This window comes from Halichoerus grypus, chromosome 4, assembly GCF_964656455.1.
Source record: "Halichoerus grypus chromosome 4, mHalGry1.hap1.1, whole genome shotgun sequence".
NCBI lineage: Eukaryota > Metazoa > Chordata > Mammalia > Carnivora > Phocidae > Halichoerus > Halichoerus grypus.
The window spans coordinates 122,175,459-122,195,858 of record NC_135715.1 but is presented as its reverse complement, the minus strand read 5'-3'; the positions used below and the strand labels follow the sequence as shown (position 1 = coordinate 122,195,858).

At 40.8% G+C, this 20,400-nt stretch overlaps 1 long non-coding RNA gene across 5 annotated transcripts in view; it reads right to left on the bottom strand.

Annotated features, from left to right (window-relative positions):
* LOC144381614 (uncharacterized) overlaps positions 1-20,400 on the bottom strand; it is a 55,953-nt gene that overhangs the window by 29,146 nt on the left and 6,407 nt on the right. The window contains exon 1 of one of the 5 annotated variants that reach the window (XR_013447148.1): positions 5,010-5,030. The exons of the other annotated variants lie outside the window; for them this stretch is intronic. This is a non-coding gene — a long non-coding RNA (uncharacterized LOC144381614). Of the gene's footprint in view, positions 1-5,009; positions 5,031-20,400 lie in introns of those variants that run through there. 5 annotated transcript variants of the gene reach the window in all.

Genomic DNA, 20,400 nt, shown 5'->3' with positions numbered 1-20,400 from the left:
AAACACAGCAAGAAGATGGCCATCTACAAGGCCAGAGAGCACTCACCAGAAACCAGATTCACTGACACCTTGATCATGGACATTTAGCTGACACAACTGTGAGAAAGTAAATGTCCGTAGTGTAAATCACCCAGTCTGTGGTATTTTGTTATGGCAGCCCAAGCAGACTAATACAGAAGACTTTAATTTTTGCCTTAAAACAGATGCAGTTTTTCTTCGTTTTATTTATTTTTTATTTTTTAAAGATTTTATTTATTTATTTGAGAGAGAGAGAGCGAGCGAGCGAGAGAACAAGCCAGGGGAGGGGCAGAGGGAGAGAGAGAAGCAGGCTCCCCACTGAGCAGGGAGCCCGACCCGGGGCTCGATCCCAGGACTCTGGGATCATGATCCTGGGATCATGACCTGAGCTGAAGGCAGACGCTTAACTGACTGAGCCACCCAGGTGCCCCTTTGTTTTATTTTTAGAAACAGTTTCCTCCTAATCAAACCTCAACTCTTACCTAATTTGAAAAAACTCACAAACTGGCCTCTCCCTTAATAATCTACCTATTTACTTCATCCCCACTTGCTCCCTTTGCTCCACCTAGGCTGATTTTCTCAGATTCCCCAAACATACCATGCTCATTCTCATCTCTGGACCTTGTCCAGAATACTCTGCCTTCTTCCCAGAGGATATCCAAATCCTACCCAATTTTAAATACATAATTCAAATCCCACTCTCTAAGAGTTAGGACTCTTGGTTCAAATGCAAGAAAATCCAAACCAGCTTCAGAAGAATGGAAGAACCTGTCTCAGGGATGCCAGGGACCCAAACAGCGCTATTAAGTCTCTCTTGTGGTGCCCAGTCTCCACTTCACTCTGCCTTGGACTTAGTCTCTCCTTCTACACGTGTCCATCTAGACTGAATGGGCTGACACAGGGCCACGGAAAACTCCAAAGTTACATCATCCCCTCTTATGCATAACCCACAAGAAAGAACTTTTCTATCTCTCATTTATAATATCTTGGGAGGGAGCGGGGCATAGATTTTTTCATTGGCCTGATTTGGATCAAGTGCCATTCCCTTGTTCAATCATTCTGGCTAGAAGGATGGGATAGTGCAGTAGCCAAGCCAGGGGCATATGCCCATAGATAGCCATAAAGTTGCTCCAGAGGAGGTTTGCATTGTATTATAATCATGTGGTATTGTGACTGGCAAACCCAGTAAAACCACATGGAGGTTGAAAGATCAGATCCCCTGAAGAAGGGATCTTGATAAACAAACAATAGGACCTACCACATCACGTGGTCCATGAAACCACCTCTATTTCTCTAGCTGTCATGCTTCTCTCCACTTCTAAACTGATACTATATCTAAAGTATTTATCACTTAGTTATCAAATATTTTGTCTCATGCTAAATTATGTTCTTCTTAAAGTTAAGAATCATGTCTTCTCTTTCTGTGTATCCTTTGTAACCCCTAACAGAGAACTGAGCATATAGGAGATATCTGATTAATACATATTCATGCTTAGAACCTGTGGCCTCCTGGGGCACCTGGGTGGCTCAGTCGGTTGGGCTGCCTTCAGCTCAGGTCATGATCCCAGGGTCCTGGGATCAAGCCCTGCTTTGGGCTCCCTGCTCAGCAGGGGAGTCTGTTTTTCCCTCCTCTTCCCCCTCCCTGTGCTCCCAGCCCCCACTCCCCGCTCATGCTCTCTCTCACTCGCTCTTTCTCAGATAAATATATAAAATCTTAAAAAAGAAAAAAAAAAGAACCTGTGGACTGCTACTTCTTTCTTTCCTTTTTTTTTTTTTAAGATTTTATTTTCAAGTGATCTCTACACCCAACGTGGGGCTCGAACCCACAACCCCAAGATCAAGAGTTGGATGCTCCAGGCGCCCCTGTGGCCTGCTATTTCTAATAGGAGCAGATCTTTTAAATCCATTCCTATTGGCTTCAACCATAGCTTTAACTCAGATTAGAATTCCGCAGCTATAATGAGATTCTGGAGATAATAACACTGCCAAAAATGTGTATAGTGCATTGCAATTTAGGAAACACTCTCTCATTCTATGATCCTTACAAGTGGATAGAAGGCAGGTCCTGTCCCCATTTTATAGATGAAGGAACTGAGGCTCAGTGTAGGTGAGTGTCTTGCCCAATGTAGACTGGCCGTTAAGTGGCAGAAACAGATTAGCCATATTCTGACTGGGCTTTTGGGAACACAGCTATCTCTCAGCCCCTAGAGAGGGCCGAGGGCTGCACGAAGGGTGATGAGGACTCTTCTAGAAACAGCACTCTGCGGGGCTGCCCTCAAGAAGCTCTGATCACCCCTCATCATTTGAAGCATCCATGAATGGACTGGCCTATAGAAACTCTACCTACATTTGGGCACTCGCTGCCTGGAACATGTGTTTGAAGCCTGCAACTGAAGCATCTTTGTGGCCCTGGACGTTACTGAGGAGAGATGCAGCCCACATTTAAATGCCAGATGATAGAAGCAAGTGGCCAAGCAGTGCAGGCATTTTTGCCAACTTGGAATGGGAGCAAGTGTGACTAAGCCAATGGGACTAGAGGTGGCAAACAATTCGTGTCTGGTTGGAACCAAGCACTGTGTTGGCGATAACACTTCCAGAACAAGCAAGGGTGACCATAAACCCGTGTTCCAAGGAGCCCTGTAAAGGAATGAGCTGCACACACTTCTGTTCTTTAACAGAAATTCACTGACGGGACCCATCTTTTAACCTCAGCAAGAACAGAAATGTCGGCAATGTCATCGCCAGCCTCCCCTGCTTCCTGCTGGCCCAGCAGAAGCTTGTAAAGGCAGAACTTCAGGGCCCAGACATCTTGTTTCTGTTGCTTTTGCCAAAGACTTGCTCCAGAGGAGGTTTGCATTGTGTTATAATCACATGGTTTGCAAAATGATAGTTAAGAGTCTGTTAGCATTTCCACCCCAAACCTCGTATTTTCAGCTGCTCACAGTGACTCAAATATAAGAATTCTCTTTAGGCTGAAATTTGGCACACAGGGTCTCAGGCCCAGCTGGGGAGCAATTTCAACCTTTTTTGGGACCGGATTTCAATAACATCCATTTGGCTGTTTTTGAATAACAGCAGAAGCACAACAGAAGAGAAGTTAGCATTTTTATAGCAAAATGTTGCCATTATGTGACTCAAAAACTGGCATTGGGGGTGGGGGGGGGGAACCACCCTAGCAACTTTCAATACACCCTGGCAAGTGATTAGCCTTTGAGTGGACTAAACATGTATACTATTTTCTTAAATCTATATTAAAAAACCCAACCACTAGTATGTTGTTCAGAGCAGAGGAAAGATTTTGTTTAATAATATATTGTGTTTTTGAAAAGCAAAGTTGACTCAGGAACAATGACACATAGCGGTAGATACTGAATTTCTACTACACCCACTCCTTGGTACAATTGGGGCAGTGGCAAATTTTAGGATGCAACTGAGTTCCCAAATGCAAAGGGAAAAATTGCAAGGGGGCAGGGGACTGGGAGGGGAAGGCAACACCGTGACTTGCAAAGATATGAGGAATATTGCTGATGATCTAAAATCAGGAACCCAAGGTCTTGTCCTTTCTGGAAGGAAGACGACTTCAGAACTCAAATTCTTTTCTCCACCCCTCTCACTAATGACAACTCATGAAATCACAAATGACAGATTCCAAAATAAAGCAAAACGATACTAAACTTATTTTTTAATGAAATATTTCAGAAAAAGAAGGAAAGCATTAAAGAATAATATAACATGTATCTGTGTACCCACCTCTCAGTATATAAAATAAAACATTGCCAATACAATTGAACTCCCCTCTGTGTATTAATCAGCATTTGTGATGATTTCCTTGTCTCTTAGTATGAAGGTTTATTATTGTTTTCTTTATATAGGATGTTATGTCTCCAGTTTGTATTTCATAGAAGTAATTATCTATGATTCCCCTTCCTCTTCCTTCTATGTTATTAAAGTTTATCTGTTTAAATGTATGCTTCCCCCACCCCCTAGAATTTCCTAGTTCCCACCACTGAATAGTAGTCACCTACACCCACATTGGGAACTTGAGATGCAAAAGCACCTTTCTTGGTTAAAGTCAGGTGATGGCAATTTTCATCAGCCTCTGCCAAAATGATGGCCAACACACCTTAAGAACTTTCTGACCATTCCATTGTAGGGACTAATGTCCAGAGCCTCTATATTCCAGCCTTTGTATGCTTTCTGCCTGTCAAACTGCCTACTCTGCAATTGAGGAAAACTGCTTGTTGACCAACCCCATCCTTTCTGTGCTGATCACTGCCTTTGCAAATAAGAAACCTTGACCTATGGGCACCTTGATTCAGCATGAGCTACCTCAGGTTCTCTCTCAACCTGCTAACCATGACCTTGAAAGAGCTTCTAACCAGACTAAAAGTAAAGTGGTTAATCCTGAGACTTAGAGATGCATTTGACCCAAGAAGTCTCAATGTAGCAGGCTATAGGAATCACCATAGCTCCCTCTCCAGAAGCCATCCCCCATCTATTCCTGGATCTTAGACCCCAATTTTGTATAGGGGTCAGGTAGACCTGTGCTTCAGGGAGGCTGGGCTCCTCTCCGGCCCCCAGGCAAGAAGCAGCACTGCAGAGGGGTAAGAATCTGGGCTCATTATTCCTTCATTTAGCAGTTGTGTGACTTTAAGTAAATTACAAAAACTTTGTGTGTCTCAGTTTGATTCTTCTCGTCAGAAATGTTTATAGCTGACATGCTGGGTTTGGCAGAGTGTAAAAAAACAAGAACCCCTGGAAACTTGTTAATGCTATTGAGTCACTGAACTAGCCAACCATAGAACATAAACTCCCTGAAGACAGAGATTTTTGTCTGCTTTATTCAGTCAAATATCTCCAGCACCTAAAACAGTGCCTGGCACATAGTAAGTGCTCAATAAATATTAGTTGACTTGAATTCTCTTGAATCTCAGATTCAACAAATTTTAAACAAGACTTTTTGTTGTATGAGAAAAGAAATAGCCTCTTACTTATAGCCAAAAGCATCTTGATGTTCAGATCCCTTGTGTCCACACAGTACCATCCTTTTCTAGGAACTGTCTCCTCCCACCTAAACAAACATATATATGATAGGAGTGAAGTAATACATAATAATACCCTATGGCCACAGTTATTCAGAAATAACTACCTGACCCAACCTTAGCCTTTATTCAGGAATTTGGGATTAGACTAAGAGAGTCAAGCTTCATCTTGCTGCTTTTTGAAATGGATGAAATGTGAACTCATGGCCTTTTGGCAGTGTATTTCCTGTGTGTATTCATGAGCACCACAAACAGGTTAGCAGACAGCAAGAGGAGGGAATGAAGCAGATGGATGGAGAAGCAAAGAAGATAGGGAATGATCATGGTATTTAAGTGTGGTTCCAGTTGTTAATGAGACCCACCTGGATTCCAGTTCTTGGATCTGGGAAACAGATTAATTTTCTTGTAATGAAGTCTCCTTTGTCCTTAGGCTATGTTGAGTTGGGCTTCTGCTCATTGCAGAGAAAAGATCTTAAGGGTTTTTTTTGGTTTGATTATAGCTATGAATTCTGAGCAAACTGTACCTTCTTATAACTTATATGCACCCATGAAAAGTAAAACTTTTTTTTTTATAAAGATTTTACTTTTATTTTTTTATTTTTTAAAGATTTTATTTATTTATTTGACAGAGAGAGACACAGTGAGAGAGGGAACACAAGCAGGGGGAGTGGGAGAGGGAGAAGCAGGCTTCCCGTGGAGCAGGGAGCCTGATGCGGGGCTCGATCCCAGGACCCTAGGATCATGACCTGAGCCGAAGGCAGACACCCAACGACTGAGCCACCCAGGCGCCCCGAAAAGTAAAACTTTTATGTAAAGTAGAAACACCGAGGGAAAATTATAATTCAAAACATAATTGCAAACCTTTGGAAACTTACACCAAGAACAAGCTATGGGAGGCCAGTTGTCTCAAGTCTATTTTTAAGCCATCGTTTACAGCCCTTCCAATTCAATCCTCTTTGTCCATACAGACATGGTGATCCATGTCAGAGTTTCTTCAAGGTTTATAAGGCCATGCTTCCATACCACCCCCTGGTTGTTCCATATGGCCCACTCCATGACTAGAAACCCTTTCTGTTCTAGCTGTTTAGTGCTTCAACTGCAGGTCTCTCTTCTTTTATTAGCTTCAACTAACTTCATGGTTTTGCTTTTATTTTTCTTTGAGGTTTGAATGTACAATTCCAAGAACTATCTCTACCAACTTGAAGCCGTTGCTGGGTTCCATGTCGATAATTTTCTTTTTTTACCGGACCCTAAGGACCATCTGGTCTAAGGCCATGACTCTGCTTGCCATTTGTGCAGCTGCCTGTACATCTGTATGTCCCAGTGCACCCTTTTATTATTGTCTGCTTTCCGTTGCATGTTGTCAGAGACCTGGGTACTGCATCTGCTTGAATTTTGTTTGTAGGTTCTGAGCACAGAGCAGTGTGTGGCTTGGAACATAGAAAACTTTACTCTAAGCAAACTGGATTCATGGAGTCATGATGAATGGAAATAATGAGGGAGATCTGAGCCCAGGAATAGGGACTGGATTCATATTCAACTCCTAGGTTAGAATGCTTATTTTAAATGTTCCCACACTGAGCTACCTTTTCAAAACATTGAGCTGAGACCTATTCATGGGGTTATTTCCTTGTAAGTGCTTGTTATTTTGTTGAGTTTGCTCTCTAAGCATTAAGAGTTTTTATATTGGGTTTTTAGAATTGTTCTCCATACATTCTTACTCTTTAACATGAATTCCCCAACCTCTCGTTCCTTCTCCCTCTCATGCTCTCTCTCCCTCTCTCTCTCTTTCTCTCTACACAAACACACACACACACACACACACACACACACACACGTTCATTTGAAAAATCAGGCCTTAGGGCTGGATCTATACTTGGCCAACATCTTCAAGGTCACTGATGTTACTTCTTGCTTCTGCTGTGTGGGAGCCAACGAGAGTGAGTCATCAGGGTGAATAATGCCTCTGTAATACTACCAGATTGTGTTTGTCTCCACTTCAAAGCTCTTAGTTTTAACAGAATAGTATTTCTCCATCCCGCCCACCCAAACAGCAGTCTGGATGGCTGCAAGGCAACAATTAGATGAACAGTAGCATCATTTCCATAGGCTGGACTATGCCCCCCAAACCCACCCCCCCCAAAAAAAACCTAGCAGCACTTCTTACGGAAGTTCTCAGGTCAAATTCTACTCAGGTTTTCCTGGGTAGAGATCCACCTCTGTTTTTCTTTCTTTTGTTATTTTCCTTCCTTCCTTCCTTCTTTCTTTCCTTCCTTCTTTCCTTCCTTCTTTTCTGTCTCACCTGGAATTATAATTATGCTTCTCTTGATCCATCTTCAGTCACTTCTTGTCTAATTAGCCTTTTAATTTTTTTTTTTTTTAAGATGTATGTATTCTAGAGAGAGAGAGCACACGAGTGGAGGGAGGGGCAGAGGGAGAAGGAGAGAGAATCCCAAGCAGACTCCCCACTGAGCATGGAGGCTGATATGGGGCTCCATGCAGGGCTTGATCCCACGACCCTGAGATCATGACTGGGGATGAAATCATGAGTTGGTCACTTAACCAACTGAACCACCCAGGCGCCCCTAGCCTTTTACTTTTTTTTCCATCCAAAAGAGTGTGACTTTGAGTTTGTCACAAAAAAGAAAGAAAAATAGAAAGAAAGAAGAAAGAAAAAGTTTTAATACTCTAGAATCTATACCCATTTCTACAGCACCCTCTTGACTCCTCTTGAAAGGACTCATTATTTTAAAAGTCATGTTTCTTTGGTGGAACTGCCATGTAGTGGCCCTGATGGAAAGAATAATGGTGGAACCACCATTATGGAGCACCTAACCATGGTGCCAGGTGCTTTATACACGTGTTTTCTTAAATCCTCACAACTAAATAAGCTTTGTTATCTTTTTTAGACATGCGTAAAGCGAGGTTCAGGGATATTCAATAACTTGCCCAAGGTCACAGCCAGTAAACAGAAAGGTAGAAAATGTCTAACTCTATGGTGCCAAGATCCATTTCTTGCTCAGCCACTTGGGTGAGAGGGAAGATATTAACAAGTCTAGAATTCCTAGTTGTTGCATACCCTTCCTTTCTTGATGCCAATTTATGGAATAACTTGAAAAAGTACTATTTTCTTTAACCCTTCCTTCAGCCCATTGTACCTCCTCATTGTTGCTGATGGTATTTAGGTGTATCTCTCCTATACCAGTGAATTACATGTGTTACACATTTTGCCAGCCCTCATTCATGTCCTACATGTGCTAATCAAAGTTCCTCTAAACCTCAGGTAATGAATGATATAGTTAATCATACAAACTGGGACACTTTTGATAATGAAAAGGAAAGCTATTAATAACTATGCTGGGCCACTGAGGGCTGCCCTGGGCAAACTGGGTTGCATGGCCACCCTCTTAGGACAAACTCTAACCAAGCTAATGTTTCCTATGGACTAAAAGGGTATGAATAGACCTGCCTTAACTAAACACTATACAAAACAAGAGAACAGAAGCTAGAACTACCAGACCCAAACCTCTGTCTCACGAATAGTTGCCGCATTTCTGGGCCTGGCTGTGTGTGGTGGGAGAGGGAAGGCAGCTGGAAATGACTCACAATTAGAATGATCGTTGTCCCCATTTCTTCAAGGAGTGGCTCTCAAACTTCAGTGCACTTAAGGGTCCCCATTGTTTTTCTTCAAAATGAGGATCCCTGAACTCCATACCTTACAGATGCTGAAAGTATAGTATGGGGTGGGCTCAAAAAACTGCATTTGACCACCCTCCCATAGATATTTTGATCTAGGTAATTTATGAACTGCCCTGGGAAGGAAAAGCGTGTTCTACTGCATAAAGTCCTTGCATAGTTATTTACTCTGCAAAGACAGGCATGATTTGGAAAAAGTCCCTGCAGGACATAACACAACTGTTTGCAACATGAAGATTTGTTCACAGATACCATCTGTATGACCCGAATCACCAAATGAATAAAATAATGTAAACCATGTTTCCCTGATAATTACTTTCAACATGGGTTCTCAGGGATATACATTTTCTCTGCTTTCTGATAATCACAGCAATAATAGTTGCTATAGATTGAACAAACCAGAAATTTGTATACATTACTTCAAATACAGAAGCCCTCAAAAGTAAGTGATGTTACCTCTGTTTTATAGATGATGGACCTCAGGCTCAGAGAAGTTAGGTGACTTGCTGGACGTCTCACAGCTAGTCACTGGCAGACCTGCCATTTGAAACCAGATCAGCTGCCTCGCCCTTGAAATATTTAGTGAACTCATAAGCACTGTGTGAGGACTGAAAAATATTCGTTGGAAGCCACATCATGCATGTAAGCTTGTATGACCTTTCCAGAAGAGTAATTCCTAGACAGAGAGAAGACCTGAATGGTGACTTTGAGAAATGCTGAGGCAACTCTTTGCTATGAAAAGGCAGGGATAGAGCCAATTATCAGTTAACATTTGGCAAACTTGGGGGTCTAGCTAACCATTTTCCAGGCTGGCCTTTGGATCGAGTTCTCTTTCGCTGGCTGTGCCGCTGCTATGCTCTTTATTCATATTTTCAAGGAAACACAAGTAAAGCGACTGTTCCCTAATTGCGCTCCCTTCCTGCAGTCAGCCTGCGCCTTCTGAGCACCACGGGCTGGTTCCATACGCGGTGCATCGTGGGGAAGGACTGGTGGCAGCTGCAAGTTGGTGTGTGACACATTGAGTAGTCATATTTCCCTTCTCGGTGGCCCTCCAAAGCCCTTTCCAACATAACTTTTCCCCATCTGTTCTCGTTTGCACTGCATAATAGGGGACAGGTTTTGGAACTTGGGATTCAAAAAACAACATTAAGAGAAATAAAAATGAGATGGAATTTCAGCAGAAAGAAACTCACTGGCTTTTCCCCCACCTCCTCAGTTACTGGGATCATAACCAGAGCATTAAATCAAGCAAGTTTGTACTCTCGCCTAGTTGGTCCTCTTCACGTGGTAGTGAGGAAATGTAAGAGCATTTAAAAATCCCTTTAAACTGTCTGCATAGCAATAAGATAGACAGCGTGGCCAAGTCATTAGCAGATACAGTATTGCCCAGGACCTGACTTCAAGTTTTTCCACATTTTGCTTAGAATCTCTAATAAGTTACGTTAATTGCCTCATGCCTCAGGGTCCTTCTCTATAAAGTGGAATATGTGTTGTGAATCTTAGAATACTTAGAGACAGGGCTTTCCAAAATGCCATAAGCCCACCTCTGTGCATGCAGTGAATGATTTTGGAAATGATACAAACATCTTTACATTTTAAACATAATTGATTTCTTCTAATATACATTAGGGGAAAAAACTGCAAATGGCACAAAATACCCCCGATTTTCCAGATATTTTTTTTTTCCAAAGGATGAACCTAAACTAGGCATTTAAGTTTAAAATGTGAACACGTTTAAAGAAGACTATTCAGTAAGTTATAATAAAAGTGAATATGGCAAAACAAAAGCAGAAGTACAAGAATGATGGCTTAGAAAGCAACAAGAGCAGAGTAGTGGCTCTTTTATTCTTTAAGGCTCTTTGGAAAAGTCGTATTATATGAGCCTCAGGTCCCCCGTGTTGGATGAATCATACTCCTTGGGTCACAGCTCACTGTCATCATCTGTCTAGCGGGGGCTTGTCATCATTTTGAGATCACAGCCCTCCTTGAGAATGTGGGGACAGTTATGGGTTTCCCCAGAAAAATGTATATTCTCATATACAAACAAACTCCTTCTTACAATTTGTGGGTTTTCAGGACCACTTGGAGTTTATCCATGGACTCTTGGAGATTTCAAGTTCCTAAACTCAAGGTTGTGTCCCTTTGCTTGGCAACCTCCTTCGTTGCTTTCTTAACTTCACAGGTCAGCATTTGAGCCTCTAAGCCACACCTGTATTTCTGCAAGGAACACCATCTTCCTTCACTGCCCTGCCCAGGGCAAAACCACCCAGGCTGCGACCTACACTCACGTAGGTAGTCCAGAAAATATCCAGTCTCTTCCCTCTCCCCACCACCCCTACCCCTGCAGCTTTAAAATCAGAAATACTACAAAAACATCTGTAGTTGAGATCTCTTGTTTCTTGTCTAGCTCCCTTCCTCTTCCCTTGGGATCTGGCCCTCCCCAGTCCAACAGTGTGGTACCTGTGAGTGCTGACATTTTTGGTGAGGCCATCACTGACTGGCCCAGAGAGAGGCTGCCCCAAGGCAGACAAATAAGTTTCTTTTTTTTTTTTTTTTTTTTTAGTTTTAAATTTTTTTATTGTTATGTTAATCCCCATACATTACATCATTAGTTTTAGATATAGTGTTCCATGATTCATTGTTTGTGCATAACACCCAGTGCTCCATGCAGAACGTGCCCTCCTCAATACCCATCACCAGGCTAACCCATCCTCCCAACCCCCTCCCCTCTAGAACCCTCAGTTTGTTTTTCAGAGTCCATCGTCTCTCATGGTTCTTCTCCCCCTCCGATTTCCCCCCCTTCATTCTTCCCCTCCTGCTACATTCTTCTTCTTCTTTTTTTCTTTCTTAACATATATTGCATTATTTGTTTCAGAGGTACAGATCTGAGATTCAACAGTCTTGCACAATTCACAGCGCTTACCAGAACACATACCCTCCCCAGTGTCCATCACCCAGTCACCCCATCCCTCCCACCCCACCCCCCACTCCAGCAACCCCTCAGTTTGTTTCCTGAGATTAAGAATTCCTCATATCAGTGAGGTCATATGATACATGTCTTTCTCTGTTTGACTTATTTCGCTCAGCATAATACCCTCCAGTTCCATCCACGTCGTTGCAAATGGCAAGATCTTATTCCTTTTGATGGCTGCATAATATTCCATTGTATATATATATACCACATCTTCTTTATCCATTCATCTGTTGATGGACATCTTGGCTCTTTCCACAGTTTGGCTATTGTGGACATTGCTGCTATAAACATCGGGGTGCACGTAGCCTTTCGGGTCCCTACTTTTGTATCTTTGGGGTAAATACCCAGTAGTGCAATTGCTGGATCATATGGTAGCTCTATTTTCAACTTTTTGAGGAACCTCCATACTGTTTTCCAGAGTGGCTGCACCAGCTTGCATTCCCACCAACAGTGTAGGAGGGTTCCCCTTTCTCCGCATCCCCGCCAACATCTGTCATTTCCTGACTTGTTAATTTGAGCCATTCTGACTGGTGTGAGGTGGTATCTCATTGAGGTTTTGATTTGGATTTCCCTGATGCCGAGCGATATTGAACACTTTTTCATGTGTCTGTTGGCCATTTGGATGTCTTCTTTGGAAAAATGTCTGTTCATGTCTTCTGCCCATTTCTTGATTGGATTCTTTGTTCTTTTGGTGTTGAGTTTGATGAGTTCTTTATAGATTTTGGATACTAGCCCTTTATCTGATATGTCATTTGCAAATATCTTCTCCCATTCTGTCAGTTGTCTTTTGGTTTTGTTGACTGTTTCCTTTGCTTTGCAAAAGCTTTTTATCTTGATGAGGTCCCAATAGTTCATTTTTGCCCTTGCTTCCCTTGCCTTTGGCGATGTTTCTAGGAAGAAGTTGCTGCGGTCGAGGTCGAAGAGGTTGCTGCCTGTGTTCTCCTTTAGGATTTTGATGGACTCCTGTCTCACATTGAGGTCTTTCAACCAGACAAATAAGTTTCTGATGGAACTTGGAAAGAGATGTACATGGTAGGAAACTCAGGAGAGGGCCCTTATTGGTTAGTTGTGCAGAGAAGAATGCCAAAAACAGAGAGGTGGTCTACACATGGTTTTGATATATTGATTCCTACAACAGACCCCTTTGGAGCTGAAAATGTTCTGTTTTTGTAATCATTTCCATAACTCCCATTGTCATTTTCCACCCTTTTGCCCAAATACCCAGTGATTTATGAGAAAGGTGGTGGCGATATTATAAGACTGATGGAAACGCCTAGCACTTATTGAACATACCCCGGGCACTGGACCACCCCCACTTTGTGTGTACCCGTTTACTATCTTCAGCTCCCTCAGGAGACAGGTAGCATTATCTTCTCTACTTTGCCGATAAGGACCCCAAGTTTACAGAGTCAGAAAGGGCTCGAACTGGTCTGCAGAACTAGGCTCCTCACTCCAGACCTAGCAATTTTTTCATCTGAACTTTGAACTTTTTCCTGTTCAAAGTAGTGAAACATCTTACCCCCGCCTTTCTGTTGTTTCGACTCCCACTCATCCCTCACTGTCTCCGAGAATTTTTGTCCAATTATACTAGCCAATATAGATGTATATCTCTCCTTTTTAACTCAAATGATAGCATATAACTCAATTTCCTGAACTTGGCTTTTTTCCCCCCACTTACCACTACATTGAGGAGTGCAATCATATCAATATATTAAGAACTTCGTTATGTTGTTTAAAAAAGCTTCTTAGTGTTCCATTGTAAGAATGTATCATAATTTAGGGATTCAGTATCCTATCGATGACATTTAGGTTGTTTTCAACCTCTTATTTTTGCAGTTAGCGCTGCAATGAAAACTTTGTACATACATCATTTCACAGTTGGGTGAGGATATGTGCAGGAAATATTTCTAGAATGGAATTGCAAGGTCATAGGGTGCCTGCATTTGTAATTTTGCAATATAATGTCAAACTGCCCTCCACACATCTTGTAGCAACTTCCAATTTGACCATAACATATGAGAGTAACTTGCAGCGTTCTCCATTTTTCAAGTTTTTTTCTATTCCCACACCTGCAAGTTTCATCTTCTCTAAAACGTCTCAAATTGTTTTATTAAAAAGAAAAACATAAAATCTACACTCAGTTTCTGCAACCCGGTCACATACACACACATATAGTTTTCTGCTGTATATGTTCACCTACTTTGCTTAGAGCTCCCCCTAACTTCCAACGGAAGCTCAGAGGATGCACAGTTTAAAAGCTGGGATACTCTCAATAAGTCAGTCCTGCATAACAACTCCACCAGCAGATGGTTGATCTCCAAGCCATTCACCACTAAGGCTTTACATAAGGTTTCCAAGAACATCTTCCTCTTCCCTCTCCCCAATCCTCCCTCCCCTCAGTTGGCTGTCAGGCGTGCCCCCCACAGAGCCCCCTGCTTCCGACCTTCCTAAGAGTTTGCACCCATTACATCTTTGTGGCCATCCCATTCTATTTATTCTTCGCATTCTTTGGGAGGTTAATGACTTTGTGGAAATCTAAAACAGCCCCTCCTCAGGAAGTGGTAAAAATCTCTTGGAATAACAGGAACAAGTCTTGAAAGAGCCCTTGAATTCATCAGCATGTGCGATTAATTAAAAACCCCAAAGAAGTAATGATACCCACAAAAATTTAAGAGGCTATAATGAGCAGTGACCAAAACTTGATAATATGGATACTGTTACTTAAGTATGAGCAACTCAGAATATCTAAAGGGGGAACAGAAGCACCTTCCTCCATCTCTCTTTTTCCCAACTTCACACCCCTTCTCCTTTAAGTCATCTTTGGATATCCATTATTTATCAAAGAAGATGAACCAGAAGCAGGATAACCTCTTTGTAGTAATAAGGCTTTGTCTTCATGGGAACACAAGTTCAGTTCAGAAACTTTCAGACATGGTTTTAAAGGCTTTTGTGAGTCAACTGTTAGTGAATCACACAAAAGGGCCTTTATTAATAAGCATATTCTGTTCATTATAGAGAAATGAAAGCCCCAGAATAATTCACCAAATGTTTAAAGAGAAAACAAAAAACAATGTGGTAAACATATCAGGACTTGATGAGCTGTCTAGGTAATTGGTTGTTTCTGTGCACCTGGTTCCAAAGACAATATTTAATGTGTAATCTGTTTCATTTTGCTTGGGGAAGTAAGTGTAACTCTACCCCCTGGATCACATCTGCATTAAAATTAGGGGAGGCAGAGTCTTGTTTCAGTGAGTGGAAATTTATGCACATGAGTTGTCTTTTACATGGAGACAGCAATTATACCCCTAGAAATGCAGTCTGTGGGAGAAAATGACATATTCAACGCTGGGGAACAAAAGCCTAATGCTAAGGGGACATTAACAAGGTTGGGAACCCCCTCCCAACAATTAACATGATCATTTACAAAATCTGCAATCTATAAAATTATTTTAAAAACATGTTTTTTCAAAACAATGTGGTTTTTTCTCCTTCTTTCTAAAAAAAAAAAAAAAGACTCAGCAGCAACCATGCAGAATCCATTCCACTGTAACAAGTAATATTTTAAAATCTCTTCAGTTGTATTTAAGGGCTGAAATAAACAAATTCCAGAAAGTGGTAGGTGACCCCTGTTTTAGCAGGCTAATAAGGACTGAGGAGAAAATGTAGCCACGAATTTTTCATTTTTATGTGAGGAAGTTGTGGTGTTTGAAAGCAAAAATTCCTAATCAGAATTCTAGAACACAGGAAGAATGCATGGAGCATACGCAAATTAAAGTCTCTAATAGCTAAAATTGATTTTAAAGAAACGATTTGTTGGTTGACTTGTTAAAAAAGACAAAGCCAGAGCCACTGAAATGGATTTAAGTTTTTGTTTCTTCTCCCCATCTTCTCTGGAGGCTATAAGAAATGGATGAGGAAAGATGTGTTCCCAGCCCTCAATTCCCCAGCGTCCTCTCCACATTCATGCTTCCTGGGAACATATAAAGTACCAATGATTACACTTTATTTCATATACTAATTGCATCACGGATAGAAAAATATAAGCCCTGCTTAACTAAAAGAGCTATGGTAAGTCAATTTGTCTTTGAGGTTTTCTAAGTTTTTAATGCCTGATTCTAATTTTTGGCATATGTGTCTACGCAATTTTGTTGGAGTAGTTTTGCTACCCACTCTCAGTGAAAGCAGTAGCTCTCTTTACTGGTCTGCTATGAGAGTTTTTGTTTTGTTTTGTTTTCTTTTTGGAAAACTTGAGTTTCTGAATTAGTTTTGGCATATTTTCAGAAAATAACATTTATGAAGTAACTTCAACAGGCCAGATATTGGGGAAAAGCCAACTGCAAATTCTAAATCCTAACTAACTTTTAGAAGATAACTAGGAATTTTAAATATAAACAAACATGGAAGAAGTTGAGTTTAAAATGTTCCTAATGTTTTCTGAATCATCAGAATGCTAACATCAGAGATGTTGTAAAACTATGGCATGGCAACATGGTATATGGGAAAGGTGTGATAGAATGGGATCAGGAGATTCTATTCTGTATCGATTAACCACCTCTTTTGGGGGAATTCACTCAAGTTATCCAAGCCTGTATTCTTCAACAGTTAGAAAGTAAAATGGAGGTGAAGCCCATTGAGCTGGTTTCAACAAATCAATGGCATCATCACCACCACCACCATCACCACCAACAAAACTGAGTGGAGTTTGGGGAAGTGGGGGAGGACTAATTGATCTCAAAATTAAAGGAGACTTCATAAAATGCCAAAGAATCAAATGATATATATAGTCATTGTCTGGGTTCAGATTTGATAAAAGACTTCTTGAGAAAAATCTATGCAATTAGAATCTGAACTGTGAATTGAATATACTGAGTAATCATTAATTTTGTTAGACTTGATAATGGCATTATGGCTGGGTAAGAAATGTCCTTATGTTTTAGAGATGCTTGCTGAAATACGTAGGAATGGAATGACATGATGGCTCAAGTTTACTTTTAAATAATTTCCAAAAGCCGGTGGGTGGGGGGTGGGGGAGCATGTCCAGGCTAATCTTGATCATTGCTCAACCAGCTCATAGGTATATGGGGTCCATTATTCTATTTTTTTCTCTTTTTGCTGATGTTTGAAACTTTGCATTAAAAAAGAAACACTAATATGTGGTGCCTGGGTGGCTCAGTGGGTTAAGCGTCTGACTCTTGGATTCCACTCAGGTCATGATCTCAGGGTTGTGAGACTGGGCCTCAAGTTGGGCTCTGTACTCAGCACAGAGTCTGCTTGGGATTCTTTCCCTCTTCCTCTCTCTCTCCCTTTGCCCCTCTACTGACTGGAGCACTCGAGAGAGAGCTTCTCTCTCTCCTTAAAATAAATAAATAAAATCTTAAAAAAAAAAGTACTAATATCATGAAATCAAAAAAAAAAAAGGGAAAAAGAAAAAGTGGAAGCTGTATTAAATTATTTCTAAATTTTCTTCAGAAAAGAAAATCCCATCATTCTATTTCAAAGGCTGGATAGTGATAGCTGTAAAAATATAAAGCCATTTTTGTTTTGATTTTTAAAATCAAATAATATCGAATTAAAGCTGTGTTCTGGTTATCAAATTTTACCGATGTCTAACACATAACTGCAAATCAAGTAGAGGCAGACAACTCACAGTGGAAGAACTTGTGATGAACAGAGCAGATTTGTCAACAAATCTACACTTGATTTGTCAACAGGGAACCCCAACCTTTAGCAGCAATAGAGTAAGCCTGTCTAAATCAAAAGCTCATCTCAGCTCTATATGAGGTTGCTCTATGTTCACCCAGATCAATAAATTGTCTTTTTCCTCTTTTTTTTTTTTAATCAAATACGTTACATGGCCATTTTCTATCCAGGAATAATAACTGTCATCAACACCTTTTCCTTGCTGTTTGTGAATTTCTTTTATTTTCCAAGGTCCTTTTCATTATGAAGGGATTCAGATGTTTTCATAGTTCACATTTTAAAACTCCAGTTTCTTAGATGTGATCAGTAGAACATCTTTAGCTGTTTAGAGAATGATACAATTACTTCCTTTGTTCCAGATGGGATCTCTGTTAGAAACTGGAGGGTCTGACAACCTTTAGTGCTCTGTGTTGTAACACTAGGAGGAACGGAGTCAGAGTTAGACTTCTGACTGTTCATTGGTGTAAACACTCATGCTTGTCAGATAGAAAAGTGAAGTGATGGGGCGCCTGGGTGGCTCAGTCGTTGGGTGTCTGCCTTCGGCTTGGGTCGTGATCCTGGGGTCCTGGGATTGGGCCCTGCGTCAGGCTCCTTGCTCAGCGGGAGGCCTGCTTCTCCCTCTCCTGCTCCCCCTGCTTGTGTTCCCTCTCTCGCTGTGTCTTTCTCTGTCAAGCGAATAAATAAAATCTTTAAAAAAAAAAAAACAGTGAAGTGAGACTTGGGTGCATCTTATACACCCTGATGCTGTTTGACCCAGCATTGATGTTATCCTTTATAGGAATGGATGAATTTGGTGGAACACAACCTATCTGGCTACTTGGGAAAATCAAAGCTTATTAAGGCAGTTTTTATATTATTGGTGGTAAATATAATATATTTTTGGAAACTTCATTTTTTTATTTTTATTTTTTAAAGATTTTACTTATCCATATGAGAGAGAGAAAGAGAGAGAGAGAGTGTGTGTGTGAGCACAAGCAAGGGGAGGGGCAGAGGGAACAGGAGAAGCAGCCCTTGCTGAGTGGAGCCCGATGGGGGGGCTCCATCCCAGGACCCCAAGATCACGACCCAGCTGAAGTCAGACACCCAACCGACTGAGTCACCCAGGTGCCCCTATTTTGGGGAGCTTTAGAATGAAATTGGCAAGCAACCATTTTATCAAAATATTAGGAACTTCACAGACTGGTCCCTACTTCATCCCCATCAGTTTCTTCAGTACAGTAGAAATGAAGAGTCCCCCTAAAGAAAGGCAGCCAGTTCCACTACAAAGATGTGAGAAACAATGACTGGAAACCAAGTTAGTCTTTAAAAGTTGTTTATAGACTGGAATTTCTACCTGCTCAGTGCTCAGCAGGAAAGAAAAAAAGAAGGCTCTTTATATTCTTATCAATAAAAATAACACTAACATTCCAATGGAACAATAGGCAAAGGGCATTAACTAAAAAGAAGATTAGAAAACTACACACAGTTGATATACTTATGAGCAAGGTACTAACTTATTAGCAATCAAGTAAGTGTAAATTAAAACAGAATTTTTTAAATTTCCAAATTGGCAAGGATGATAGGGAGGGTGCTAACAGAGATGGTAAAATGGTGTGGGGGGTTGGACAGTTCAAACCACCTAGCAGTTGGAAATATGACCTAGATTCTTACTTGTAGGAATCAATCCTAAGGAAACAATGAGATGCTGTCAAAAGTTGTGGTATATTCAGGGGTTTAAATCAGTCAAAAATCATACTCTCAGAGAATATCTAATGACCTAGGAAAATGCTCATAATATAACTAAGAAGAGTAAGAGAAAATGATGTGTATTTCTATAAAATATGTGAATATGCACAGAAAAGACCAAGAGAAAATTATCTAAAATATTGTATCTATTTATATTGGAAATAGTAAAATTAAGTGACTTTACCTTCTTTGAAATACTTTTCTGTATTTCCTCTGTAGGTTTTTACAGTGAATATTGCATTATTTTATTTTTTTCTAATAGATTTGTTTGTTTAATTATAAAAGTAACAAGCACTGCAGAATGTTTTGGAAATACAACACAAGAATAAAAAGTATAAATATGGTGATGTGTATAGGGTTTCTTTTGGGGATGAGGAAAATGTTTTAAAATTGATTGTAGTGATGTTTGCACAGCTCTGTGACTATACTAAAAACCACTGAATTGTACACTTTAAATGGGCGAATTGTATTGTATGTGAATTATATCTCAATAAAGTTGCTATAAAAACCAAAAAGATTACCTGCATTGCTACCATCCCACGATTTCCACTGCCAGTATCTTGGTCCATAGCCTTACAAACTCATTTCTGTGCATCATACATACTTGCTTAAAGAATAAAAATCAGATCATACCATGCGTGCCATTTGAAAAGTATTTGTTTATTTTGTTTTTAGAGAGGGAGAGAGAGGGGATGGGAGAGGCAGAGGGAGAGAGAGAATCTTAAGCAGGCCCAGCACAGAGTCTGATATGGGGCTCAATCTTACACCCCTGAGATCACGACCTGAGCCAAACTCAAGAGTCAGACACTTAACTGATTGAGTCACCCAGGTGCCCCAAAATTAATTAATTAATTAACTAGCTAATTAATTAATTAAGTAGGCTCCATGCCCAGCGTGGAGCCCAATGCAGGGCTTGAACTCATGACCATGAGATCAAGACCTGAGCCAAGATCAAGAGTTGGAGGCTTAGCCGACTGAGCCACCCAGGTGTCCCCATTTGAAAAGTATTTTTAATTACAACATGTATAACTTTATAATCAGAAAGTATAATCAGGGGCACCTGGGTGACTCAGTCGGTTAAGGCAAAAGGGAATACAGGTATGGTTTCATATGTCTACCCCATTTCTGTAAGGATATAGAGAAGCTGACATTAAGGAGAGAGAAGTGGGTGGCTGGGAAGCTGGTAGTTCTGGAATTTACTTGTCACTATACAATATATCCATTTGCACTTGCATATTTTGTATC